The sequence below is a fragment of the Gorilla gorilla genome, chromosome 3 (genome assembly GCF_029281585.2).
Source record: "Gorilla gorilla gorilla isolate KB3781 chromosome 3, NHGRI_mGorGor1-v2.1_pri, whole genome shotgun sequence".
Taxonomy (NCBI): Eukaryota; Metazoa; Chordata; class Mammalia; order Primates; family Hominidae; genus Gorilla; species Gorilla gorilla.
In genome coordinates, this window is record NC_073227.2 from 205207309 (window position 1) to 205228177 (window position 20869).

The window sequence follows — 20869 nt, forward strand, 5'->3', positions numbered from 1 at the left end:
AAAGGGGCCAGCAAAAGAGAAGTCAGTGGGAGGTTCTAGAAGGTGAGGTTGAGAGGAAGGAGAAAACTTGGGCCCCAATAAAGAGACAGTTTCTAGGAGGCAGGAATGGTCAAAAGGTTAAATACACAGAGAGATCTTGAGAGATGTCTTTGGGTCTGGCCATTAGGAGGTTTTGAGTGAATTTAGGAAGAGCAGGAAGGGTAGAGGATGACATCAGTAGTGGAATCCCAGTTCATGCATTTGCCCCGCCGTGGCCTGGGCTGAAGTCTCCTAGAGGTCTCTCTGCTTCCGCCCTCAGCCTCACTGGCCATTGCTCTCCATGCCCCGGTGCTAGAGTGATCTTTCTAAAATGAAAGTCTTATCACACTACCCCCCTACTCAGAACCCTCCAAAGGCGAGCCCCACACTCAGAATAAGATCCAAAGTCTGCGCCACGACCTACAGGACCTGCCGCGGCCTCTTGTCCATTCAGGTTCTTCAAGAAGCAGACGCCAAGACAAGGTTAAACATAAGAGAAATGTGTTAAGAAAGCACTCGTTCCACACAGAGGGAGGGGAGGAAGCAGAAGTAGGCCATAAAATCTCCCATTTGTAAGGTCTGGCATCTGTGAGAGGAGATGCGGAAGGAAAGGATTGGGTAGAAAGGATGTCTGCAAATCTAAGGAGGTTTGACCAGATTGCTGGGAATCCTCAAGCTGAGCCAAGGTCACCTGTTAGAGGAAAAGGCCTGCACCAGGAGCCTGACCTTGCTCGGTCATTGGTCAGGGTCAGCTTGGGAGAAGTGAAACTTTGGCACCAAGGTGATGGACTTAAAGGAGCAGCAGCTGGGACCATCAGCTGACTCTGTTCCCTGCAGCAGATCTGGGCAGTACTGCGTGAAGGCCACCACACCACTGCACACCGCTCAGACCTCACTGCCACTCTCATTGCTCCTTTTTTGCTCTTGCTACACTGGCTTTTGGCTTCCTCCAATATCCCAAACATGCACCTGCCTCAGAGCTGTCGCTGTTCCCTGCCTGGAATGCTTTGTTCTCGGATATCTACAGGCCAGCTCCAGGGCCTTGCTCAGGTCTCCGCTCAAATTTTATCTTATCAGAAAGACATTTGCAGACCACTCTAGGTAAAATGGCACTGTGGTCATTCTTGGTGCCTCGTCTAACTTTTTCCATAGAATTTATTACCACCTGACATTGTTTATATTTATGTGTTATTTGTCTGCAACATTTCACAAGAATGTAAATTTCAGGAGGGTAGAAACTTTGCCCTGTTTTGTTCATTTGTATCTCCAGGGCCTAGAAGAGTATCTCTGGCTCCATAGAAGGTAAGAGATACTTCTTGAATAAATGAATGAATAGACACCTATTATTTACACATAGCAAGCTCTGAAAATATTTTGTTGAATGAAGAATGAATGAATGAAGAATGAACCAGACTGTCCAGGAGCTGGGGATACAGCGCAGAACAAGACGAAGTCCTGCTCTTGGAGCATACATTCTTTAATTAAAATAAGGTTTAAGACTGGATGCTAGAGTCACGATAGATGATGTATGGAAGCACAGGCCTCTTGGAGTCAGCTTCTGTGTGTTACCTTTATGGTAGCATGCTCTTACAGAAGACCATTCCAGGACAGAGTATAACATGGCCCATGGGTTGAACACACCCAGGGGTGTTTTGTTTCCATCCTTATGTTTATGTTTCAATTCTAGAAGTCCTGTCAGTTTCCATTGTGCCTGAAGCCTTTCCCAGTCATTTCTCTTTATGAAAAACATCAACGGAGGTTGGCGTCTGTGGGGTATATTCCAAGACCTACAATGTACGTTGTTAACCCAGTTCCTTCAACCAAAGAAAATATTGTCCTAGGTTTTTGTTCCAAACAAAGAAGGTAATTTCTTCACCAACTGCCATTTTCACCCCCATCCCCCCAAATTGTCTGACGATCTGGGGTCCCATGCTCTGCTTGAGTCAAGGGTCGGCACACGACTCAAAGCTTCTGTCCTGAAGCTGTGTCACAGTCTTGCCACGCTGTGTTTGCATATGGCTGCTAGGAATCAGCCCCATGAGACCACACACAGGCATCTCACGTGAGGGGGAAAGCTGGTTCAGAAGCCACGTGGGGAGACGATGCCACATTGCTCCAGACGGCTACAGATTTAGGAACAGTTTAGCTGGAGAGAGAAGCAAGTCTTCTGAGAAAAGATTCAGGAAAATGTATTGCCAATTAAATGTGGGAGGCTTCATTCAAGAGAAAGATGTCTCACGCTCACACGTGAGAGACTGACTGTTAATCCCCTGGGCCCACTGGTAGGACCAGCTTTGCATTTTATGTGACGGAGGAGGTACTGATTTCCATGAAGAAGTCAAACCCTGGCCCTATTAACACTTAGACTTGAACCTGAATAGATCTAGAAAGATTCCTAGGAAGCAAAATGACAGATAAGGTGATTAAGCAAGTGGATGCATTTGCCATTCTTTGAAAATGTAATTTCCTGGACTTTCCACCTGTGACCCACCAGGGTGACCATTCAAGTCTGTCAAGTGCTTTGGGGCTGTGGCTTGGAGCCGAGTGGCTCTGCACGCTAAGAGAGCTGGGCCGTGCTGGGAAAGTGGATTGGAGGTGATATAACAAATAGTTCCTCATGTTTATGCCAGGGGATTTCTCCTCTCAGCCGCCTTCCTTTCCTGGCCATGGCTCTGAGTCAGGGGTGCTGTGTTGAAACCAGAGGGGATGGTGTCCATTAGATAGTTCCCAAAAAGAATTAGACTTTGTCCCTCAGGGAAACTGGTAGTGAAAGATGTGATTTTCAACAGAAATTCCTGGCCTAGATTTCTAACCCCACAAATCCTACCTCAAATCAGGCCACTTTCCCTCTTTTTAAATCATAACTTTGAGTCTCATCTAGGGAAAGGGGTATATAAAGACTAAATTCACGCTTTAAAAAGTAAAGGTAAGCATGTACAGGCTTCCAGTGCTAAGCAATGCTGAAGCTCCGGTTTGAGTCCGCAGCACTGGCAGTGAACGGGGCTCCTGACCAATGACAGTCCTGCCTTTCCACGGACAAAGGTCAGGAAGCCTCAGGAGGAAACAGACCAGAGGAGGCCAGAAGGGCAGAAGAAAGAGAGGACCCTGCAGGAATGTTCAAATAAACTCCGTGGAGTCCTTAATGTCCTCATTTTTAAAGAAAAGCAACTTGAACCCAAGGAGACTTTGTCTGAAGCCACAAGGTTTAGATCTCCCCACAGCCTGGAGTAGAACCCGTGTCTCCCACTTCTGGTCCATCCTGACTCTCCTCCCATGAATATCTCCAAGAGATGGAGAGAAGCGAGCCAGCCAGAGCCCAGGATCAGCATGTGAGCATGAAAAGGAAGGGAACTCGTGTGAGGAGACAAGTGGTTGGATTTGGCAAAGAACTGAGAAAATATAAAATATGGCTGAGTAAAATACAAGGTAATCTCATTTTGGCAGAAGCATTGCCTTTTTATTTCATGTTATTAAAAATCATATTCTCTTGCTGACCGTGAAACCACCTGGAAGCACGGGTGCTAAAATAGAAAACCTTCTACCACACACCATGTCGCCTCAGGGAACCGCCGTCTCTGAGAACTTTTCCAGACTCTCTGTTATAAGTGGCTTGAACTCTCAAACCTAATATCTCTTGGGTAATACAAAAGAAGTTGTTTAAACCACCAGAGTACTGGATTACTCACCGATCTGGAATTTAGTGAAAAGGTAAACCATAGAGTTTAAGTATGGTGCCTTCTTGCCCCTCACAATATTTGACAGAGTTTGCAAAATACTTAATTCCTTCCATTTCTGCTTTGTGCTTCTAGAACTTATCCTGGTTTGTGTGTGGACTGTCACTGGGGAGAAGAGAGCAGAGAGAATCGGGGAGATATGTCTGAGCTGATCTCCCTCATTTTCATTTGGATGTTTCATCTGCTCTAAGACTAAAAATATCACCCTTGATAGATTGGCAGCAGGAATTTCTTTTCTGTTTGGAGTGGAAATGAGATGGGGAAGAGAACAGCTAAAAAGGAAAGCTGGCTAACTATTTAGGATACAGCAGCTTCAAGAAACTTTAAAACATATACAAGGAGGCATTTATAGAGTGCTTACTAAGTGTCAGGGAGCATGAGACACGCTGAGTGGGATGTAGGGTGAGTCAGACCCTGCCCTCATTGGGACCACCATGCCCTCCCAGGTCCCCATAACCAAGTATAATCAGAAGCAACTTGCAGAGCTGCATCTTGGTGGTCTGGGGCAGTATCCCAGATGTGACTTATCAAAAGAGGCCTGTTTAAGCCATTTTTCACAACTGTGCAGCCTTGACCATTTGAGATAAGTAGCTAAGTGTCTGATGTTGAATCCTCTCTTTTATACTCAACCCCAGAAGCGCTTATTGTTCACATTGTCCATTGAGACACACAAAGGAGGGCTTAAAAAATAGTTACCCATGAGGTTGCTTAGTCTGAAGGAAGCCTGGAAAGGCAGTGGCTCATGTACTGTGGGTGTCTATGTGTGCAGGCGTATGCCATGTGCATAATGCAGCTACAAGATCACTGTCTAAGGGAGAGACACGTAGATGCCTATGCAGGATGGCGGCCCTGAGAGCTGCTTCCTTAGAAGCCAGAAGGAAGAGGCAGCACGATGTTGTGGGGAGCACAGGATTTTGTACTCATAGTTCTTCCATTTATGGGCCCTGTAATCTTGAACAAGTAATTTAATATCTCAGAGCCTTGGTTTCCTCATTTGTAAAATGGAAACAATTGTGACTACTTTATAGGGTTTTATGAGGATTAATTGGAATAGTGTTTGAACGTGCCTAGCACTGAGCATAGCACAAAATACGGTAGACATTTGGGAAATGTACGTTCTGCTCCCTGCTTGACTGAATCTGGCTACTTGTAATAAAGGAAGACAATGGGAGTGCTACAGAGATAGGCCATCCATTGTCTTCTCAGATCCTGACTCTGCCAACTGGAGGCAGTGTGTTGAGAACGCAGAGCGATGGAGGGGGAAGCAGAAGCCCTCTGTTCTGGTCCTGATCCACTCACTTCCTGGCTAGTTGACCTCAGGCAAGGCACTTAACTTCTCTAGATGAAAGTTCTCTCATCTGTCAAATGCCTGTACATAACTCCTAAGGTGACTGTAAAGATCAATTGAAGGCATCAAGATTAGAAATGAAGAAGTAACTGCCTTTATCTGCAGAAAATATGATCTTGTATATTCTTGTATGCAGAAAATCCTCAGGAATACACAAAAAACTTTTAACTAATAAACAAATTCAGTAAGGTAGGAAGATCATTACAGCTTATATACTGCAAAAATAAAATTCTGAAGATAATTCCATTCACATTAACGTCAAAAAGAATAAAACATTTAGCAATATTTAGCAAAAGAAGTACCAAATGTACACTGAAAGCTACAAAGCATTGCTGAAGGAAACTGCAACAACCCAAATACATGGAAAGACAGCCCATGTTCATGGATCAGAAGACTTAGTATTGTTAAGATGCAATACTACCTAAGTTGGACTACAGATTCAACACAATCCTTATCCAAATTCCAGCTGGCTTTGGCAAAAGTTGACATGTTCTTCCCAAATTTAATATGAAAGTACAAGTGACTTGGAATAGCCAAAACAATCTTAAAAAGAACCAAATTAAAGGATTTATGTATACTGATTTTGAAACTTTCTACAAAGCGTGGCAATCATGATAGTCTGATCTCACCATAAGGATAAACCTAAACATCAATAGATTATTGGAATAAAATTGAGAGCCCAAGAATAATCTCTAATATTTATGATCAATTGATTTTTGACAAAGCTGTCAGAAATAGTCAATGGAAAAGGAATAGTCTTTTTCACAAATAGTGCAGGGACAACTACCTCACACTGTATATAAACATTAATTCAAAAGGGGTCACAAACTTAAATGTAAGAGCTAGAAATTTTCTTTGTCTTATAAGAAAACATAGGAGTAAATCATCACAATGTTGGGTTAGGCAATTATTTTGTAGTTATGACACAAAAAGTACAAGTCGTAAAAGGAAAAGTTGATAAATAGGACTTCATCAACACTAAATGCTTTTGTACAGCAAGACATCCCATGAAGAAAGTGAAAAGACAACTCACAGCCTGGAAGAAAAATATAGGCCAATCATATATCCCATAAGGAATTTATATCTAGAATATAGAAAGAACTCCTACAACTAAAAATAAAATGACAATTTAATTTTTAAAATGAGTAAAGGGATTTGTGTAAACATTTCTCCAAAGAAATTATCACAGTCCACAAGCACATGAAAAGAAAAGATGCTCAACATCATTAGTTTTTAGGGAAATGCAAATAAAACAACCATGAAATTCCACTTCATAACCCTGGAATGGCTTTGATAAAAAAGACAATAATGGCTCTTTTATCAGAGTGGCTCTAATTTTAAAAAGATGATAACAAGTGTTGGTGAGGTTGTGGAGATGTCAGAACCTCACATATTGCTGGTGAAAATGTAAAACGGTGCTGCCATTTTGAAAAATGGTTTGGCAATTTCTCAAAATGTTAAACACAGAATTATCCTATGATGCAACAATTTCACTCTTACGTATCTATTCAGGAGAAATGACAACATATATTCACACAAAGGCTTGTGCACAAATGTTCACAGCAGTATTATTCACAATGGCCACAAAGTGGAAACAACCCAAATGTTCATCGATTGGTGAATGAATAAGCAAAATGTGGCCTATCCACACAGTGCAATAGTTGGCAATAAAAGGAGAAACATACTAATGCAACATGAATGAACCTCAGAATCATTAGAGTTACTGAATGAAAGCAGCCAGACCCAACAGAACACATATTGTATGATTCCATGTGTATGAAATGTCCAGAAAAGGCAAATCTATAAAGGCAGAGTTGGAGGCTGCTTAGGGCTGGAGGTGAGGATAGGAAGCAACTGTAGGGCACAAAGTTTCCTTTTGGGGTGATAAAAATATTCTAAATAAAAGTATACTGTGGCAGTGGTTGCACATCTCTGTAAATATACTAAAAATAACTGGGTTGTACTCTTAAAATGGCTAGATTTTGTAACATGTAAATTATACCTCAATAAAGCTATTAGTAATCATTTTAAAAGATCAATTGAGATCACCACTATAGATCCATATATGGGATCTAATTAGCATATGGAAATTAGGTTACATTCTCCAGATTCCCAGCTACGTAGGCAATACCAACCTCCAAAGCTCCAAATGCAGAATTTACCTACAAAGCATTTTTCCTCCTTTCCAGCTCCCTAGGGGTTTCGCAAACTCTGCTGCTAAGGTACAAATCCCCTAACCTAAGGGTGTTTTCATTTCTTATATTCTTTAATTGTTCAGTTTGATAGTACGGACTTTCTTCTATTAGAAGCTTTGTCTTTCTTTGATTGCTTTGGCCTTGCTGGGATCCTAATGTTATTTTTGGCCTTTGTTGCCACGCTCCCTGATAGCTCTTTGCCTCTTCCTTGTCTCCTTTGATACCTCTTCTTCCACACTGTGCCCACTGAATGTGAGCATGGTCCCCGAGGTTGCTCTTTCTTACCATCATTTTCCTGCATCTACTCAGATGATTTCCCACTCCTCGGTCAGCATCTCCAGGCCTTCACGGCTGCTAAGAAGTCGCCACCTGAATGTCCTGCAAGCGTCGCAGTGCAAGAATATAAACGATTCACTGAGATGCTCTACTGAGATGTTTCACTGCGCATTAATTAGCATGTTTCTCCCTGTGTGCTCCCCCTCATCTTCCTGTGTTTCTGGAGCAACGAACAGCCACGATGACTGCTGGATGCACCCCTCCTGAGTGCATTTGAGCACATCGTGACAATGTTTCTGGCAGGGAGGGAAGAAAGTCACATGCCTTTCAGAGAAGACAAGAAGGCAAGATAGGCTACATAATTTGCAGGGCCTAGTGAAGAATGAAAATGTGAGATCCTTCATCCACAAATTATTAAGAATTTCAAAACAGTGACAACAGTGCATTAAACCAAGCACAGGGTCCTAATAAGCACAGAGCCCCTGTGGGACTGCACAGGTCACACCCGCGAGGGTGGCCCTGGTGAGAAGTCTTCTTCCCAGACCAGGGAGGAAAAAGAAGGAGTCAACCTGTCCCGGGAGTGTAGGAGACAATGCCCTGCTTGGTGGCAGAACCCACACGGGACGACTGATGTCTGTGAGATACAATGGGGAAGGCTGGCGTCATGGCACCAGGCTGTCCAGCCCAAAGCCACAGAACCTGATCTCTGGAGACACATGGACTGGCACATGGGCGTTTGGTGGGACCAAGTGTGCAGCAATGACCAGTGCTGCTGCCCCAACTCCGTGGGACTGCCTATGACCTAAGGACCTTTCCTAGACCTCAGCAGGAAAAAGACGCCCCGCACCTAACCAGCAGTGATCAAAACTGAAATGCTGATAAGCCCAGTGGCTTGGAAGTCAGAGTCAGATTTTTTTTTTATCATGGTAAAATATACGTAACACAAAAATGTACCATTTGAACCATTTTTAAAAATTTCTAATTTCTAATTTTTTATTTCTTTTTGTATGTTGATTTTTTGTAACTTTTAAGTTCAAGGGTACAAGTGCAGGTTTGTTACCTAAGCAAACTTGTGTCACGAGGGTTTGTTGTATGGATTATTTCATCGCCCCGGTATTAAGTCTAGTACCCAATAGTTATTTTTCCTGATCCTCTCCCTCCTCCCACCCTCCGCTGTCCGATAGGCCCCAGTGTGTGTTGTTTCCCTCTATGTGTCCATGTGTTCTCATCATTCAGCTCCCACTTATAAGTGACAACATGTGGTATTTGGTGTTCTGTTCTTGCATTAGTTTGCTAAGAATAATGGTCTCCAGCTTCATCCATGTCCCTGCAAAGGACATGATTAACCATTTTTCAGTGCACACTTCAGTGGCATTAAGTACATTCACACTGCTGTATAATCATCACCACGTCTAGCTCCAGAATGTCTTATTATCCTAAACTGGAAACTCTGTACCCCTTAAAACTAACTCCCATTCACCGTCCCCACAGCCCCTGGCAACTCGCCTTCTACGCTCTGTCTCTGTGAATTTGACCACTCTAGGTAACCTGATATAAGTGGAATCATACAATATTTGTCCTTTTGTTTCTGGCTGATTTCACTTAGATGAATGTGTTCAAGGATCATGGATAGATTTAGGTTTATTTAAATAAAAACTGAGAAATGCAGTATTTCTTATACACCCAAGTCTGTGAACTTGAATTCACTGTACACACAGAGTAATTTATTAATCTTCCCCTAGGGTTAGCTTAGACTCTCATCTGACCCAAGACTTCTTTCTCTCTAATCCTCCACATCCAGCCGGTCCCGCAGGTCCTTCTCCACAGAGCTGATCAACTGCTTGACCTGAGGTTCATTCTGGCCCTGGGAACTCAACCCCCAGGCTCCATCATTTTCAACTTAGACTTGAGTGGCCTCCCTTGGCCCTGAAACTTGCCCTGCTCAGAGATGTCACAGTCATCATCCCAAAGCCCAGCTCTGGTCTTCAAACGCTCCTTGTCACCCCATCTCTGCCCCTTGGCTTGTGCCATGCTGTTCACCCACGAGGCCCTTCCTCCAGGTTTCAAGCTGTCCGGATCCTTCAGGCTTTACTCAAATAACTGTCGCCTCAGCGAACCTTCCCTCTTCACATACACTCTCAGAAATGAGCTGTGCTTCCCCTGTGCCTGTTCTATCCTGTACGATGATTATATTCATTTTGACACATATTTAATTGCTTCAACTTAATTCAAGCTTGTTCAGGACAGAGGCCATGTCCTGGCATCTTAAGAACTCTTACAAAGTAGAAATTCAGTATATCCTTGAATGGATATTATTCATGTATGAATGCAATGTATGACTATGTATGTCAATACTATATGTTGGCGTAATTACCAAAATCTGTGGTTCAGACAGTAAGTGGAAAAGGAGTTAGCAAGTGAATGAAAATAACAAGATCTCAAGGCACCATCCATCTCTGAAATGTTACTATCTACATGTCAAAGCCTTTTGGAAGGAGGGCATCTTATTTTGGCTTGAAAGAGAAAGACAGGTGGAGGAAAGCCAGGGCTTGGGCTGTGGGTGTGGGGGAGGATGGGAGTAAAGCTCTTACAGAAAGAATAGATGGTATCAACAAAGAGAAGGACTGAGAGTTCCCAGAGAGGCCTCCAACAAAAACCAGGAGGTGAAAAGGGAGAGGTGAAGAGATCATGGTTTAAATTCCATCCCAACAGGCGTCTCACAACTGGCTGCAAGAACCCTGATGGTCCTCTGGTTTGAGGGTTAGGGATCAGTCTGATGTCCCCTGAGGGAATCTCATGAGGTCAGCTTTCAAGACCCCCCCCCCCACAGCTAGCCAGTCAGTTCAAAAGAACAGGCAAACAGGTGGTTGGGGATTGGGTAAAGTCTCTTTGTTTTTATTAGATTCTTTTAGCTTTTAGCTGGACGTTATAATACATGTTGACACAGGCTGAGAGTGAATTCCTTGGAATGTGCTTTTCTTATCTGTTCCATCGGAGCTTGATGGGATTATGTAAAGGGTGTAAGCAGCCAGTCTTCAGTTATTATTCACGGCACTAGAAAATAGAGAGGATGGCCAAGCTGAGTCCAGAAACCAGCCACAATCTTCTACGTGGCTCCACCTCCTCCTGGGCCAAATTGTTGATGATATCTACACATGCACCACTCTCTCTCTCTCTCTCTCTCTCTCTCTCTCTCTCTCTCTCTCTCTCTCTCTCACACTGCTTTGAATCTCATCTCCATCTCAGATTGTACCTCCTGGGAGATGTTAATGAGGCTGAAGAAAGAAGCAAAAGCAACCCAGGGAAGTTCAGAATTGAAAGAGTAGAGTACTCAGAATAAGGTCGAGAGCTCAGGCAAAAAGGGCAACTTGGGTACACGGCGAGAGGGGCTGGAAGAGAATGCCTGGGCTTCCATCCCTGATCATCTAAGGGATGCCAGATGCTGGCCCCGGCTTGGAAACCTGCACTTGGTGTGGTTTTTCTCCCTTTATCTGGTTCCGGATCTGCATCTTTGGCCTCTGTGTCCTGCACAATAACACAAATGCACTAGCATCTCTAAGTCATCCTCTGCTTTTGGCATTTTGTAATTCTGAATGCCTTTGGGGGAAATTTGGATTGGGGTGTAGTGGATTTTGTTACATATTCCCAAGCTCATTCATATAGTTTTAGTGTTATATCTTACACAGAAAGATGCATGCTAAAATGGACTATGAAAGTAACTCATAGAAATGTGCAAGGAGGGATGTCATGGTTTGGGACAAGGCCAGCCAGCTAAGCTGCAGGGGAATGGGCCAGACTGGGAGTAACTGGAACCTGGAATTAGATCCTCCCACAGAGACCAGCGAACACCAGGGATAGCTCTGGGTGCTGGGAAGTCCAGGACAACAGGATGAACACAGCAGTGGTGTTGCTGTCAGCCTTAAGGGCGAGAGAGGCATCCAGTATGAAGATGAGGGGAGGGGACTTAGAGGCCCATGGAGCTTGGCCAGAAGAATCCAGAAGCCAGTGAGATCAAAACAGGCATATGATGCACTGGGCAGTTTGTTAGAAAAGAGTGCAACCTCAGCCAACAGACGGGGCTTGGCAGCAAAACTCCAGAGCCTTGTAGAAAGATGGGGAACCCAAGGCTTCTGCCACAGAGTTGGGAAAAGCCCAGGCCCTGGCTCTGAGCCAGTGCAGTCCAACAAACACAAATCAATGTCTTCTCTGAGCAAGCACTGGGCCCCAATGTGGAGACGGTCCACACTCCACTGCCCCTGAGGGAGTGTAGACCAACAGTAGTGGGGATTACTGCAAGGACAGGGCTTGCCTGCAGGGACCCACCTGCGAAATGGGAGCCCTTCCGAGGCTGCACACTAGGGGAGGTCTCATAGATGGCCTTTCGTCCTGCTTCTCAGAGGGGCAGTGGCAGCTCCCAGAGGTGGTGGCACTGAGAGAAGGATAGTGACAAAAACCTCGAGCTTGGGTGTCCTGAGCCCTGGCTGGTCACCGTTTGCAAGTCTGCAGTGCAGACTGAGAAAACCAAACCAAAGCACAAAACATTACTTTAGGTCCACTAGATTGAGGAACATGTATTTCAAAACTCTTTGAATGTGAATGTATTTCCCTAAATCACAAGTGGGGATTTAATCAATGTTGAACAAAATGTCTGCTTGTTCTACTAGAGTTGAGCAAGTCTCATTAGATCTGATATAAATTTTTCACTTAATATTGCAAATAGGTAAGTAATCCACATTGTTCAAAAACATAGGCAACAAGATGTCTGTGTCCCATCTTGTCTCTCATCTGTCCAGTTGCCATCCAGAGAGGTACCATGATTCCTGGTTTCTTAGGCATCTTCAAAGGTATGTTTTCCCTCCAACTGGCAAGTACCCTATGCTGGGGCCCTGATGACCTGAATGGCTGTGTCTCCTTGCAGGGGCTCTGGGAAGAGTCTGGCTGAACAGAGAAGGAGAGAGGCCGCCTCCATGCCACGAAGCATATGTGACCAGAGACCAAGGGAACACGCATGAATGGTTTTAACATAACTGGCTACTCAACACACAGATCACGCTGCTTGGAACGTCTCAGGCTAAGTGACGTGGCAGCATTTTCCAGGGGCTGCTGGAGCCGAGGCGTCTTCTCTCAGGCTCCCTGATGCCTTGACGTGCCCCAGCCTCAAAGTTACCCATCTTCCCTCTTTGGTGGGCTCTGTGATGAGATATCTCACGGGCTGGGGGGCTGTTGTCAGGAGTCTGGGCTGCCAGGCAGAGGTTGAAGTGGGCTGGGGAGCAGGTTCCAGGCTAGGCCCATGATCTGCTAGTGAGTGGCTGAATAACACAATATTTGAGGTTTTCTCCCAAACATTTACGTTTCTGTACGGTGGCTGCTTTCAACCTTTAAAGAAGAATGTTTTCTCAAGTCCACCTGTGAAAGCCAAATCCTTAGACACACAGAGGATCTTTCAGGGAAAGCTAGACATGCGGCAGAGCTGATGGGCTAGTGTGATTGATTTGTGTGCAGAACCTGGAAGGAGAGCCCAAGGCTTGGGAGCCACTTAGGCAAATTCTGTGGGTGTCTCCACCGTGACATCCACAGACACAGGACTTCTGTCTGCTGCCGTCCCCCTTCCCTCAGGCCAGTCCTTGTTAGGGGCCATCAGTGTCCAGTGGGATTAACTATAGAGCACTTTCTTCATATGTACAAAACAGGTCGAATTGGAGCTACTGTAATCATAAAACAAGGCAAGGGACACAGCATCTCGCTGGGAGCCCACCCCAGTCCCCCCACTTTCTGTCTGCTCCCACTCAGTGGGCCCTAAGAACCTCTCTGTGGTATTTCCAGCACCTAGAACACTCCCAGCACACATCCCTGATATCATAATTTGTGCTCCTAATGTCTCAAAATGGAGTCACTCATGCCAAATATCAGTAAGCCCACTGTGAAGCTGTCTCCCTCCTCAAAGCGATATACACATATGCAATGGACTGAAGTGATGACACCTGCTGCTGCCCAGTGCCACCCCACCCTGAAACAGACCAATAGAAAGTGAAAGGTGGCTTAGATGATGACAGCAAACTCATCTGGGAGGACGATAAAAGCAGCCAAGAACTGGCCTCGTTCAAGACACCCTTAGAGCCTCTGCCCATGAGAGCTCTGAAGCCTTCTCCCAAGTTTGGCATCTGATGCCAGAAGCAGTGAGGACCCCATTGACCAGCGTCCCAAGGACGTCCGGACACACTCGGCACATCTGTTGGTGTGCTGCTCTCCCGAGCCATCACCGCGTTTCCTTACCACACTGTTATTACTGCTTGTGTGTTGGTTAATTACATGATCCGTGGTGCGTGGAGGCCTCTCAACAAAAGGTGGATTCAAGCATATGTAATTGGCTGTCGAGTCACTGTGAACCTTTCTGGCTTCGGTTGGGGTTAGCACACCTAGGTGGCCAGAACCTAATTAACATCAATCGCGCACTCACTAAATGCACAACCAACCTCAGGGTTCCATTTGTCTGGTCTTCTCACGCTAAACAGCGAGAGTGCAGGCCCAGGAAGATGATGTAATGTATCCAAGTGCCTGCAGACGGTGGCAGTCAGGAGAAGCCGGCTCCTCTGCCCCCTTTCCCTGCCCTGTGGCCCACACTGCTTCGCAGCCTGCCCTGTGCAGATAATCGGCTGGGCAACCCAGGTTGAGTGGATGAGACTGCTCACCACCAAAGGTGACTCCCGGGGGACCTGGCCTCCTGGCACACCTGGAGCCCGCTGCTGGTCCCTAGCACTCAGCCCGGAGTGTTCTGCTGCAGACATGTGCACACATTCTCCCATGCACGTGCTCTTGAAGGTGCCCTGGGTAGTTCCTTCATCAAGAAGTAAAGATCTTCAGTATCCTGGACCAAAGTTCCATTGCTCTCAGCCCCGACAGCCCTTTGTCTAAATAAGGTGGCCCACGCATCCTCCCATGATCTGCCTTCTGGATCTTCTCTCCTTGCTATCGAAAGGGCTGTTGATGGGAGTCGGTTCAGACCAAGCAAAGTATCCAACAAGAGTCAAACACTGCACGCGGGCCTCCAGGACCCCCAGCTCTGCCCCAGGTCTCCGCCTGGTTATTGTGTGGACACAATGGGCCTATTCATGGAGAGGGGCTCTGAAACTCGAGCAGGTGTTGCTGAAGGTGTCTCTGAAATGAATGTTAACCTGCTGAGCCAGGCTCCCTCCAAATTAATCTGAAATGCCCTTTAACCCACTTTTGGCACAGCACTCATGCTGAGCAGGAGCTGGAGCTGCAGGGGTCAAGCCATCCCCAAAGCCTTGGCAGGAGGCACATGATCCTATCAATCAACATTGGGGTGAGGGAGGCGGGGCGGGGGGGAGGTTGTGAGATCGCCGTGGTGTGTAGACCGCAGTGGCTCCACGTGGACAAGCCTTCTGGAAACGCCTTTGCTGTTATTACAATCAAAAGCTTTCACCACATTTCACAGCTTTGCCCCCTACTCTAACCACTCCCTTCTTCATGGAGCAAGTTTCCAGCAGCTGAATGCCGTATAATCAGAACACCCTCTCATCACCATGGAAGCCAAAAGAAACATACTTTTTGAAAAGTGACACTTCAGTGCAGAGAGGTCGGTTGATAGGAGCTTAAATAATAACGTGCTGGGAGACATTATTTTAGTAAATTCTTAGAACACATTTTTTTTTTCCTCAGGGCATGGCTGGTTAGTAGTGCTCTTACCCACTTCTAGCTTCAATTGCTGGACACCTCGCCTACCATGCCTGCTTCTTTAGGCAGCTTAATCGAGGCTCATTACAGAGAGTATAGTTTAAGTGGAAAAAATGTTGTTAGGTGTCTCTGGGAAGTATATGACAAAATGTTGACAAAAGTTAATTCAGGTGGGAAGACAGATTTTAACTGTGCATCTGTGAGAAATATTCTCTACCAGCTGGGTAGCAAGCAGGGAGACAGGAAGTCCATTTACTGGGGTCCACTAGGACCCACAGGATCAATTTCTCTCCTCTGCCTCAGTGGTATTCTGCATGCTTCTTGAACTCTCCTTTAAGACATGGTCTCTGATCCCCTAAAGGGCTAATGCCAAGTGAATATCTTACTCAACTTGAAATATACTTTGATGAAAATTACTTTTCCAAATAAATCTCACTGAGATTAATCGCCCTTCAAACTTTCCCATCTGTGCTAATGGGAGCCCCTTTACTCAGACTTCAGAAGATCTTGCAGCTGTGGCATCTGTTCAGGCTCTTCTTTCGTATTCACTTATCAGCCAATCAGCAAGTTCTGCCTCATGGGTGCCCTTCAAATTCAACTCTCCCCCTCACTTACAGCCCATCACAAAGGATAGATGCGGTGATGTCTGGAGTGGAACAGGAGGGGAGGAGGAGCCTGTTGGACTCTCCTTTGGTATGGCTTTCATAGACTTTCATCAATTGCACATGTTTTTTACACACTCTATTCTCTGTAACCCCCAACCCACACCCAGATGGCAAATGGGCTCAGCACCCCTCCTTCTGACCTGACCACGCTCACTTCTCCTCCTTTGCCCAAACTATCCATGATCACAATGTTCTATTTTATCTTTTACCTCTGCCATGAGAGCAGCATGTCTCATTTAGAAGTTGCTTTTTGCAGCCTGGGTCCCAGAATGAAGAGGAAATCGGAGGGGAGGTCATTCCTCAAGGCCACGTACATGAGTGAGGAATAAACCTGAGCTATTTTAAGACAGACGTGGTGTGGAATTGCTTGTTGCAACAACATAACTCAGCCTCACCTTACTGATAAAGGGGGTAATATGTACACTCTTACTAATGGTGAGTTTACACATATATTTGCTCATTCTGTTCTCACAGCAAGCCTATTGGGTAACGTTTACTTTCTACATTCTACTGATAAAATATTAACATTCACTGGATGCAATGGCTCATGCCTGTAATCCCAGCACTTTGGGAGGCCAAAGCAGGTGGATCACCTGAGGTCAGGAGTTTGAGACCAGCTTGGCCAACATGGTGAAACCCCATCTCTACTAAAAATACAAAAAAAAAAAAAAATAGCCAAGTGTGGGGGCAGGTGCCTGTAATCCCAGCTACTCAGGAGGCTGAGGCAGGAGAATCGCTTGAACCAGGGAAGCGGAGGTTGCAGTGAGCTGAGATCGTGCCACTGCACTCCAGCCTGGATGATAGAGCGAGACTCTGTCTCTAAAACAAAACAAAACAAAATATTAACACTCAAAAGAAGCTGTTCAAATTCTGAAAGTCAAAAAGTGACAGAATAGATTAAGTTTGATCTTTGACAACTAAATCCATAACTTTCTCCACTGGACCATGCGTAATGGGTTGACTTGTGGCCCCCAAGAAGATATACTGAAGTTCCGAGCCTCAGGACCTGTGAATGTGACCTTATTAGAAATAAGCCCTTTGCAGACGTAATCAAGTTAAGATGATGTCATTAAGGTGGGCCCTAATTCAATATGGCTGGTGTCCTTACAAGAAGGAGAAGCACAGAGGAACACAGAGAATGCCCCGTGACAATGGAAGCAGAGGTTGGAGTGATGTATCTACCGGCCAAGGAATACCGAGGGTTGCTGGCGACACCAGAAGGTGGGGGAAAGCGCAGAACATGTTCTGCCCTCGAGACTTCAGAGAGAACACGGCCCTGCCCGCACCTGGATTTCAGACTTTGGGAATCCAAATTTGCTATAGCAGCTCTAGGAAGCTAACACACCATGACTGCCTCAATTTCAGGGCAGAAGTCACCAGAAACTCTCAGTGAGTAGGTTTGGTCATGGAAGTGGGCTGTGTAAAAAAACCCTGCATTTTTCCATTAGCAGCCTAGTGTCATGATCCCGTTTATATTGCTTTCCAATGGCTGTCATGACAAAGCAACACAGGCTGGGTGGCTCAAACAAAAGAAACCTAGTTTCTTACAGTTCTGGAGGCTGGGAGTTTGAGATCAAGATGTCATCAGGGCTGATTTCCTCTGAGGCCTCTCTCCTTGGTCTGCAGGCAGCCGCCTTCCCCCTGTGTCTATATGTGGTCTTCCCTCTGTGCCCGTCTGGGTCCTAATCTCCTCTCCTTATAAAGATACCAGCGATACTGGATTAGTGCCCACCCTAGTGACCTCATTTTACCTTAATTACTTCTTTAAAGATCCTATCTTCAAATACAGTCACATTCGGAGATATTAGGGGGCAGGGCGTAAACACATGGGTTTTGGGGGTGTACAAATTAGCCCATAACGTGGCCTGATATTTTTAAACATCTAAGTAGCTCCTTGCGATGCTGGCATACATAGCCTGGCCACCTAAGCAGCCTGGGACAGAGGCTGAAAACACAAGGGTGGCCGTGCAAGTCCCTTTAAGCTGCCACATGCGTCCCTAGGTCCGACAGCCAGACCACTCGCACCTAGGCCTGAACCGTCCTCACAGTGTTCCACGCTGGTTCTGAATCATGTGCCTGGTTCCATGCGTGGCTGTTGGCTCCACTTTCTCGACTTCAGCGATCTTCACTACAAGGAGGCTCTCCCTTGGGCTGTGCTGACCACTGGTACCTGGTTAAACTTTCTCCCACCATCCCCAGTCTCTTTCATCTCCTACTTTGACACAGCTCTCCTTGGAGGTGACTCTCCTTCCAGGCCTCTTTCTGACTCCAACCTTATAATCAAAATTTAAAACAAAACTGAAAGACACATTTTGAGATATGTAAGATTACTAGACGTAAAGGGTAATCAGTTCACTAAATGCAAATTGCTTTCATATGAGCAAAGCATGATTGTAGTTTTTTCTCCTCCTTATTAGCTTAGAAGTGTCAAACATCAAAGTGATCATTCATTTCCCTGAAACTCTGAATGTCTTAATCATCATTATAATGCTTTTTCGCTATAGTAATTTTTTTTTTTTGAGATGAAGTTTCGCTCTTGTTGCCCAGGCTGCCGTGCAGTGGCACCATCTTGGCTCACTGCAACCTCCACCTCCTGGGTTCAAGCGATTCTGCTGCCTCAGCCTCCCAAGTAGCTGGGATTATGGCACCCACCACCATAACCAGCTCAATTTTTTTGTATTTTTAGTAGAGACAGGGTTTCACCATGTTAGACAGGCTGGTCTCGAACTCCTGACCTCAAATGATCCACCTGCCTCGGCCTCCCAAAGTGCTGGGATTATAGGTGTCAGTCTCTGTGCCCGGCCCACTGTAATAAATTTTATTTGGAGAAGACAGAAATAAATAATCTGGTGCCGTGATGGAAAATAAAGAAAGTAAGAGGGAGAGAGAGCACTGGTGGGGTGGCTGGGGAGACGAATCCGCCACGGTGACCTTGTGGGGCAGATCTGAAGAATGCAGCGATGCCCAGCTTGGGCCTTTCTGGGGAACAAGCAGAAGGGAAGCAGCCAGGAGGAGCAGCGTGCTCAAGCATGCCCAGCGGGACACAAGCAAGCGAAGAGAAGGGTGGTGGGAGCGAGGCCCCGAAGGGGCTGGGTGACCTATAGGGCCAGGTCTGCAAGAGCGTTAGATTCCACTTGGGGTACAACAGAACCCGCTGGAGGGTTTGAACAGAGGAGTGGTGTCATCAGGACTGCTTTCCCAGGGCTGCTCTGGTTGTAGGGCAGGCACTGCTTTCAAAACAGGGCTGCTCTAGTTGTGGGGCAGGCAGCGAGAGGGAGCTGGAGTACAGGAGGCTCCAGGCAGTCAGGGTGGTGGCTTCAGCCAGGGGTCAGCAACAGAGGTTGGGGGAGGAGAGGCTGAGGATCGACCTTGAAAGGTCAGCTGATTTCACTGTGAGACAAAGGAAGGTCAGGGAGATCAGGAGGAACCAAGGGAAGGGATAAAGGAGGAGCGAGTAAAGTAAAAGGAAACTGAGAGAGGACAGGGTCCTGGGACCTGTGAGCTGTCAGGCAGATGCAGCTCCCAGCCAGGGAACTAAGGCTGGGAATGACCAGGACCCCCGGGAGGACACTGTTCCAAACAGAAGCTTGGCTGGATTTGGTGCAAGAGAGAGTAGGAAGACAGGAAGAGGGCACGCCGAACAGAGATCATTTATTTCAGGAGGTACCTACATCGAAGGAGGCTCACAAGCTGGGGCAATGTCCCCATGTAAATGCTAATCCTGGGGGAAGGAGAGCGGAGGGGACCAGGGAGGCTGTCTCCACCCTACCTGGAGCTGTGCGTATGCAGAGTCTGTGAACCGCCCCTCAAAGGAAGCTTGAATTCTGCAGAAGGCTGAGGATGTGGGCTTTCTCGAAACACGATTGTTCAAGTACTTTCTGCATTGATTGCCTTTGGTCCAGTTTTAATTTAAATCAGATGTTTTCTTAAAAGGTGGGGTGGTAGGAAGTATACCTTACTCTGCTGTTTTACCCCAGAACATGATATCTAGTAAGTATTTGTGTCACAGGTAATTTCTAGGAGTGCGAGACAAAATACCGTGGCACAAATAGTAATGCCGAGTAGTTAACATCCCTGTTGTTGCCTTGATTTCCACAGAGGAGCACGATGATTCAGTCTCTCGCTGCTTCCTGGACTCTCTTGGGGAGATCTCTATCCTTGGGTCTCAGGTCACTCGCACAACCTCCTGGCCACTCTAAGATGCAGGCCTAGGCCCTGGCCAGTTACTGTGTGAGAACGGGACCTCTGATGCCTACTCGCCTAGGCGCTGGCCAGTTGCTGTGTGAGAACAGGGTCTCTGATGCCTGCTCCCCCGTCTCAGCTCTGCCACGACGTTCTTTGGTGCCTGAAACAAAACATTGAATTTCCCTGCACTTTATTTACTAGTGTCTAAATGTTGAAATAATAATAATATACTGTGGAACAAACTTATTTCAGCATCTGTTCATCTCTTGGTAGTTTACTGGCAGTAAAGATAAAATTCTAGACTGGCTTCCCCGCTACTCAGAACGTTTCTGGGCCACTTTCCCCAACTGCTTAACCGGAAGTGTTTGAGAATTGCAAACAAATGTTACCATTAGCCTTAGCAAAATGATGCTAAGTTACGCTGCCTCAAAACAGATGCAGCATTTCCCTCTTACCCATGACCTGGATTGAACAAATCACTGCTTTCTTTCCTTGACTTTATGTTAAACTCCACTTCAGTCAAATGTGAATTTACCCCAAAGGGAGAGTAACTTCACGAAAAGATCCACGGTAAGATACACTAAAACAGAAAGCATTCCAAGGGCATTTAAACTGTGGTTGTGTTTTCACTAGAAAGAAGTTGATCCACACACCGCTCTTCAGAGAGAGCTTATGCCTAAAGTGAGATGTAAAGACACACACCACACCAGTGGCTGTTTCTTCCAGCTCAGATCTCTCCTCTTTAAAATGCCT

The 20869-nt window shown here is 45.9% G+C and overlaps 1 protein-coding gene and 1 long non-coding RNA gene across 4 annotated transcripts in view; one reads left to right on the plus strand and one right to left on the minus strand.

Annotated features, from left to right (window-relative positions):
- Positions 1–20869, minus strand: part of ENPP6 (ectonucleotide pyrophosphatase/phosphodiesterase 6) — a 185026-nt gene that overhangs the window by 98041 nt on the left and 66116 nt on the right. The window lies entirely within an intron of this gene.
- LOC129533104 (uncharacterized) lies at positions 14969–16238 on the plus strand. The gene is made up of 3 exons (XR_008679139.2): positions 14969–15168; positions 15884–15959; positions 16188–16238. It is a non-coding gene; the product is annotated as an uncharacterized lncRNA (long non-coding RNA).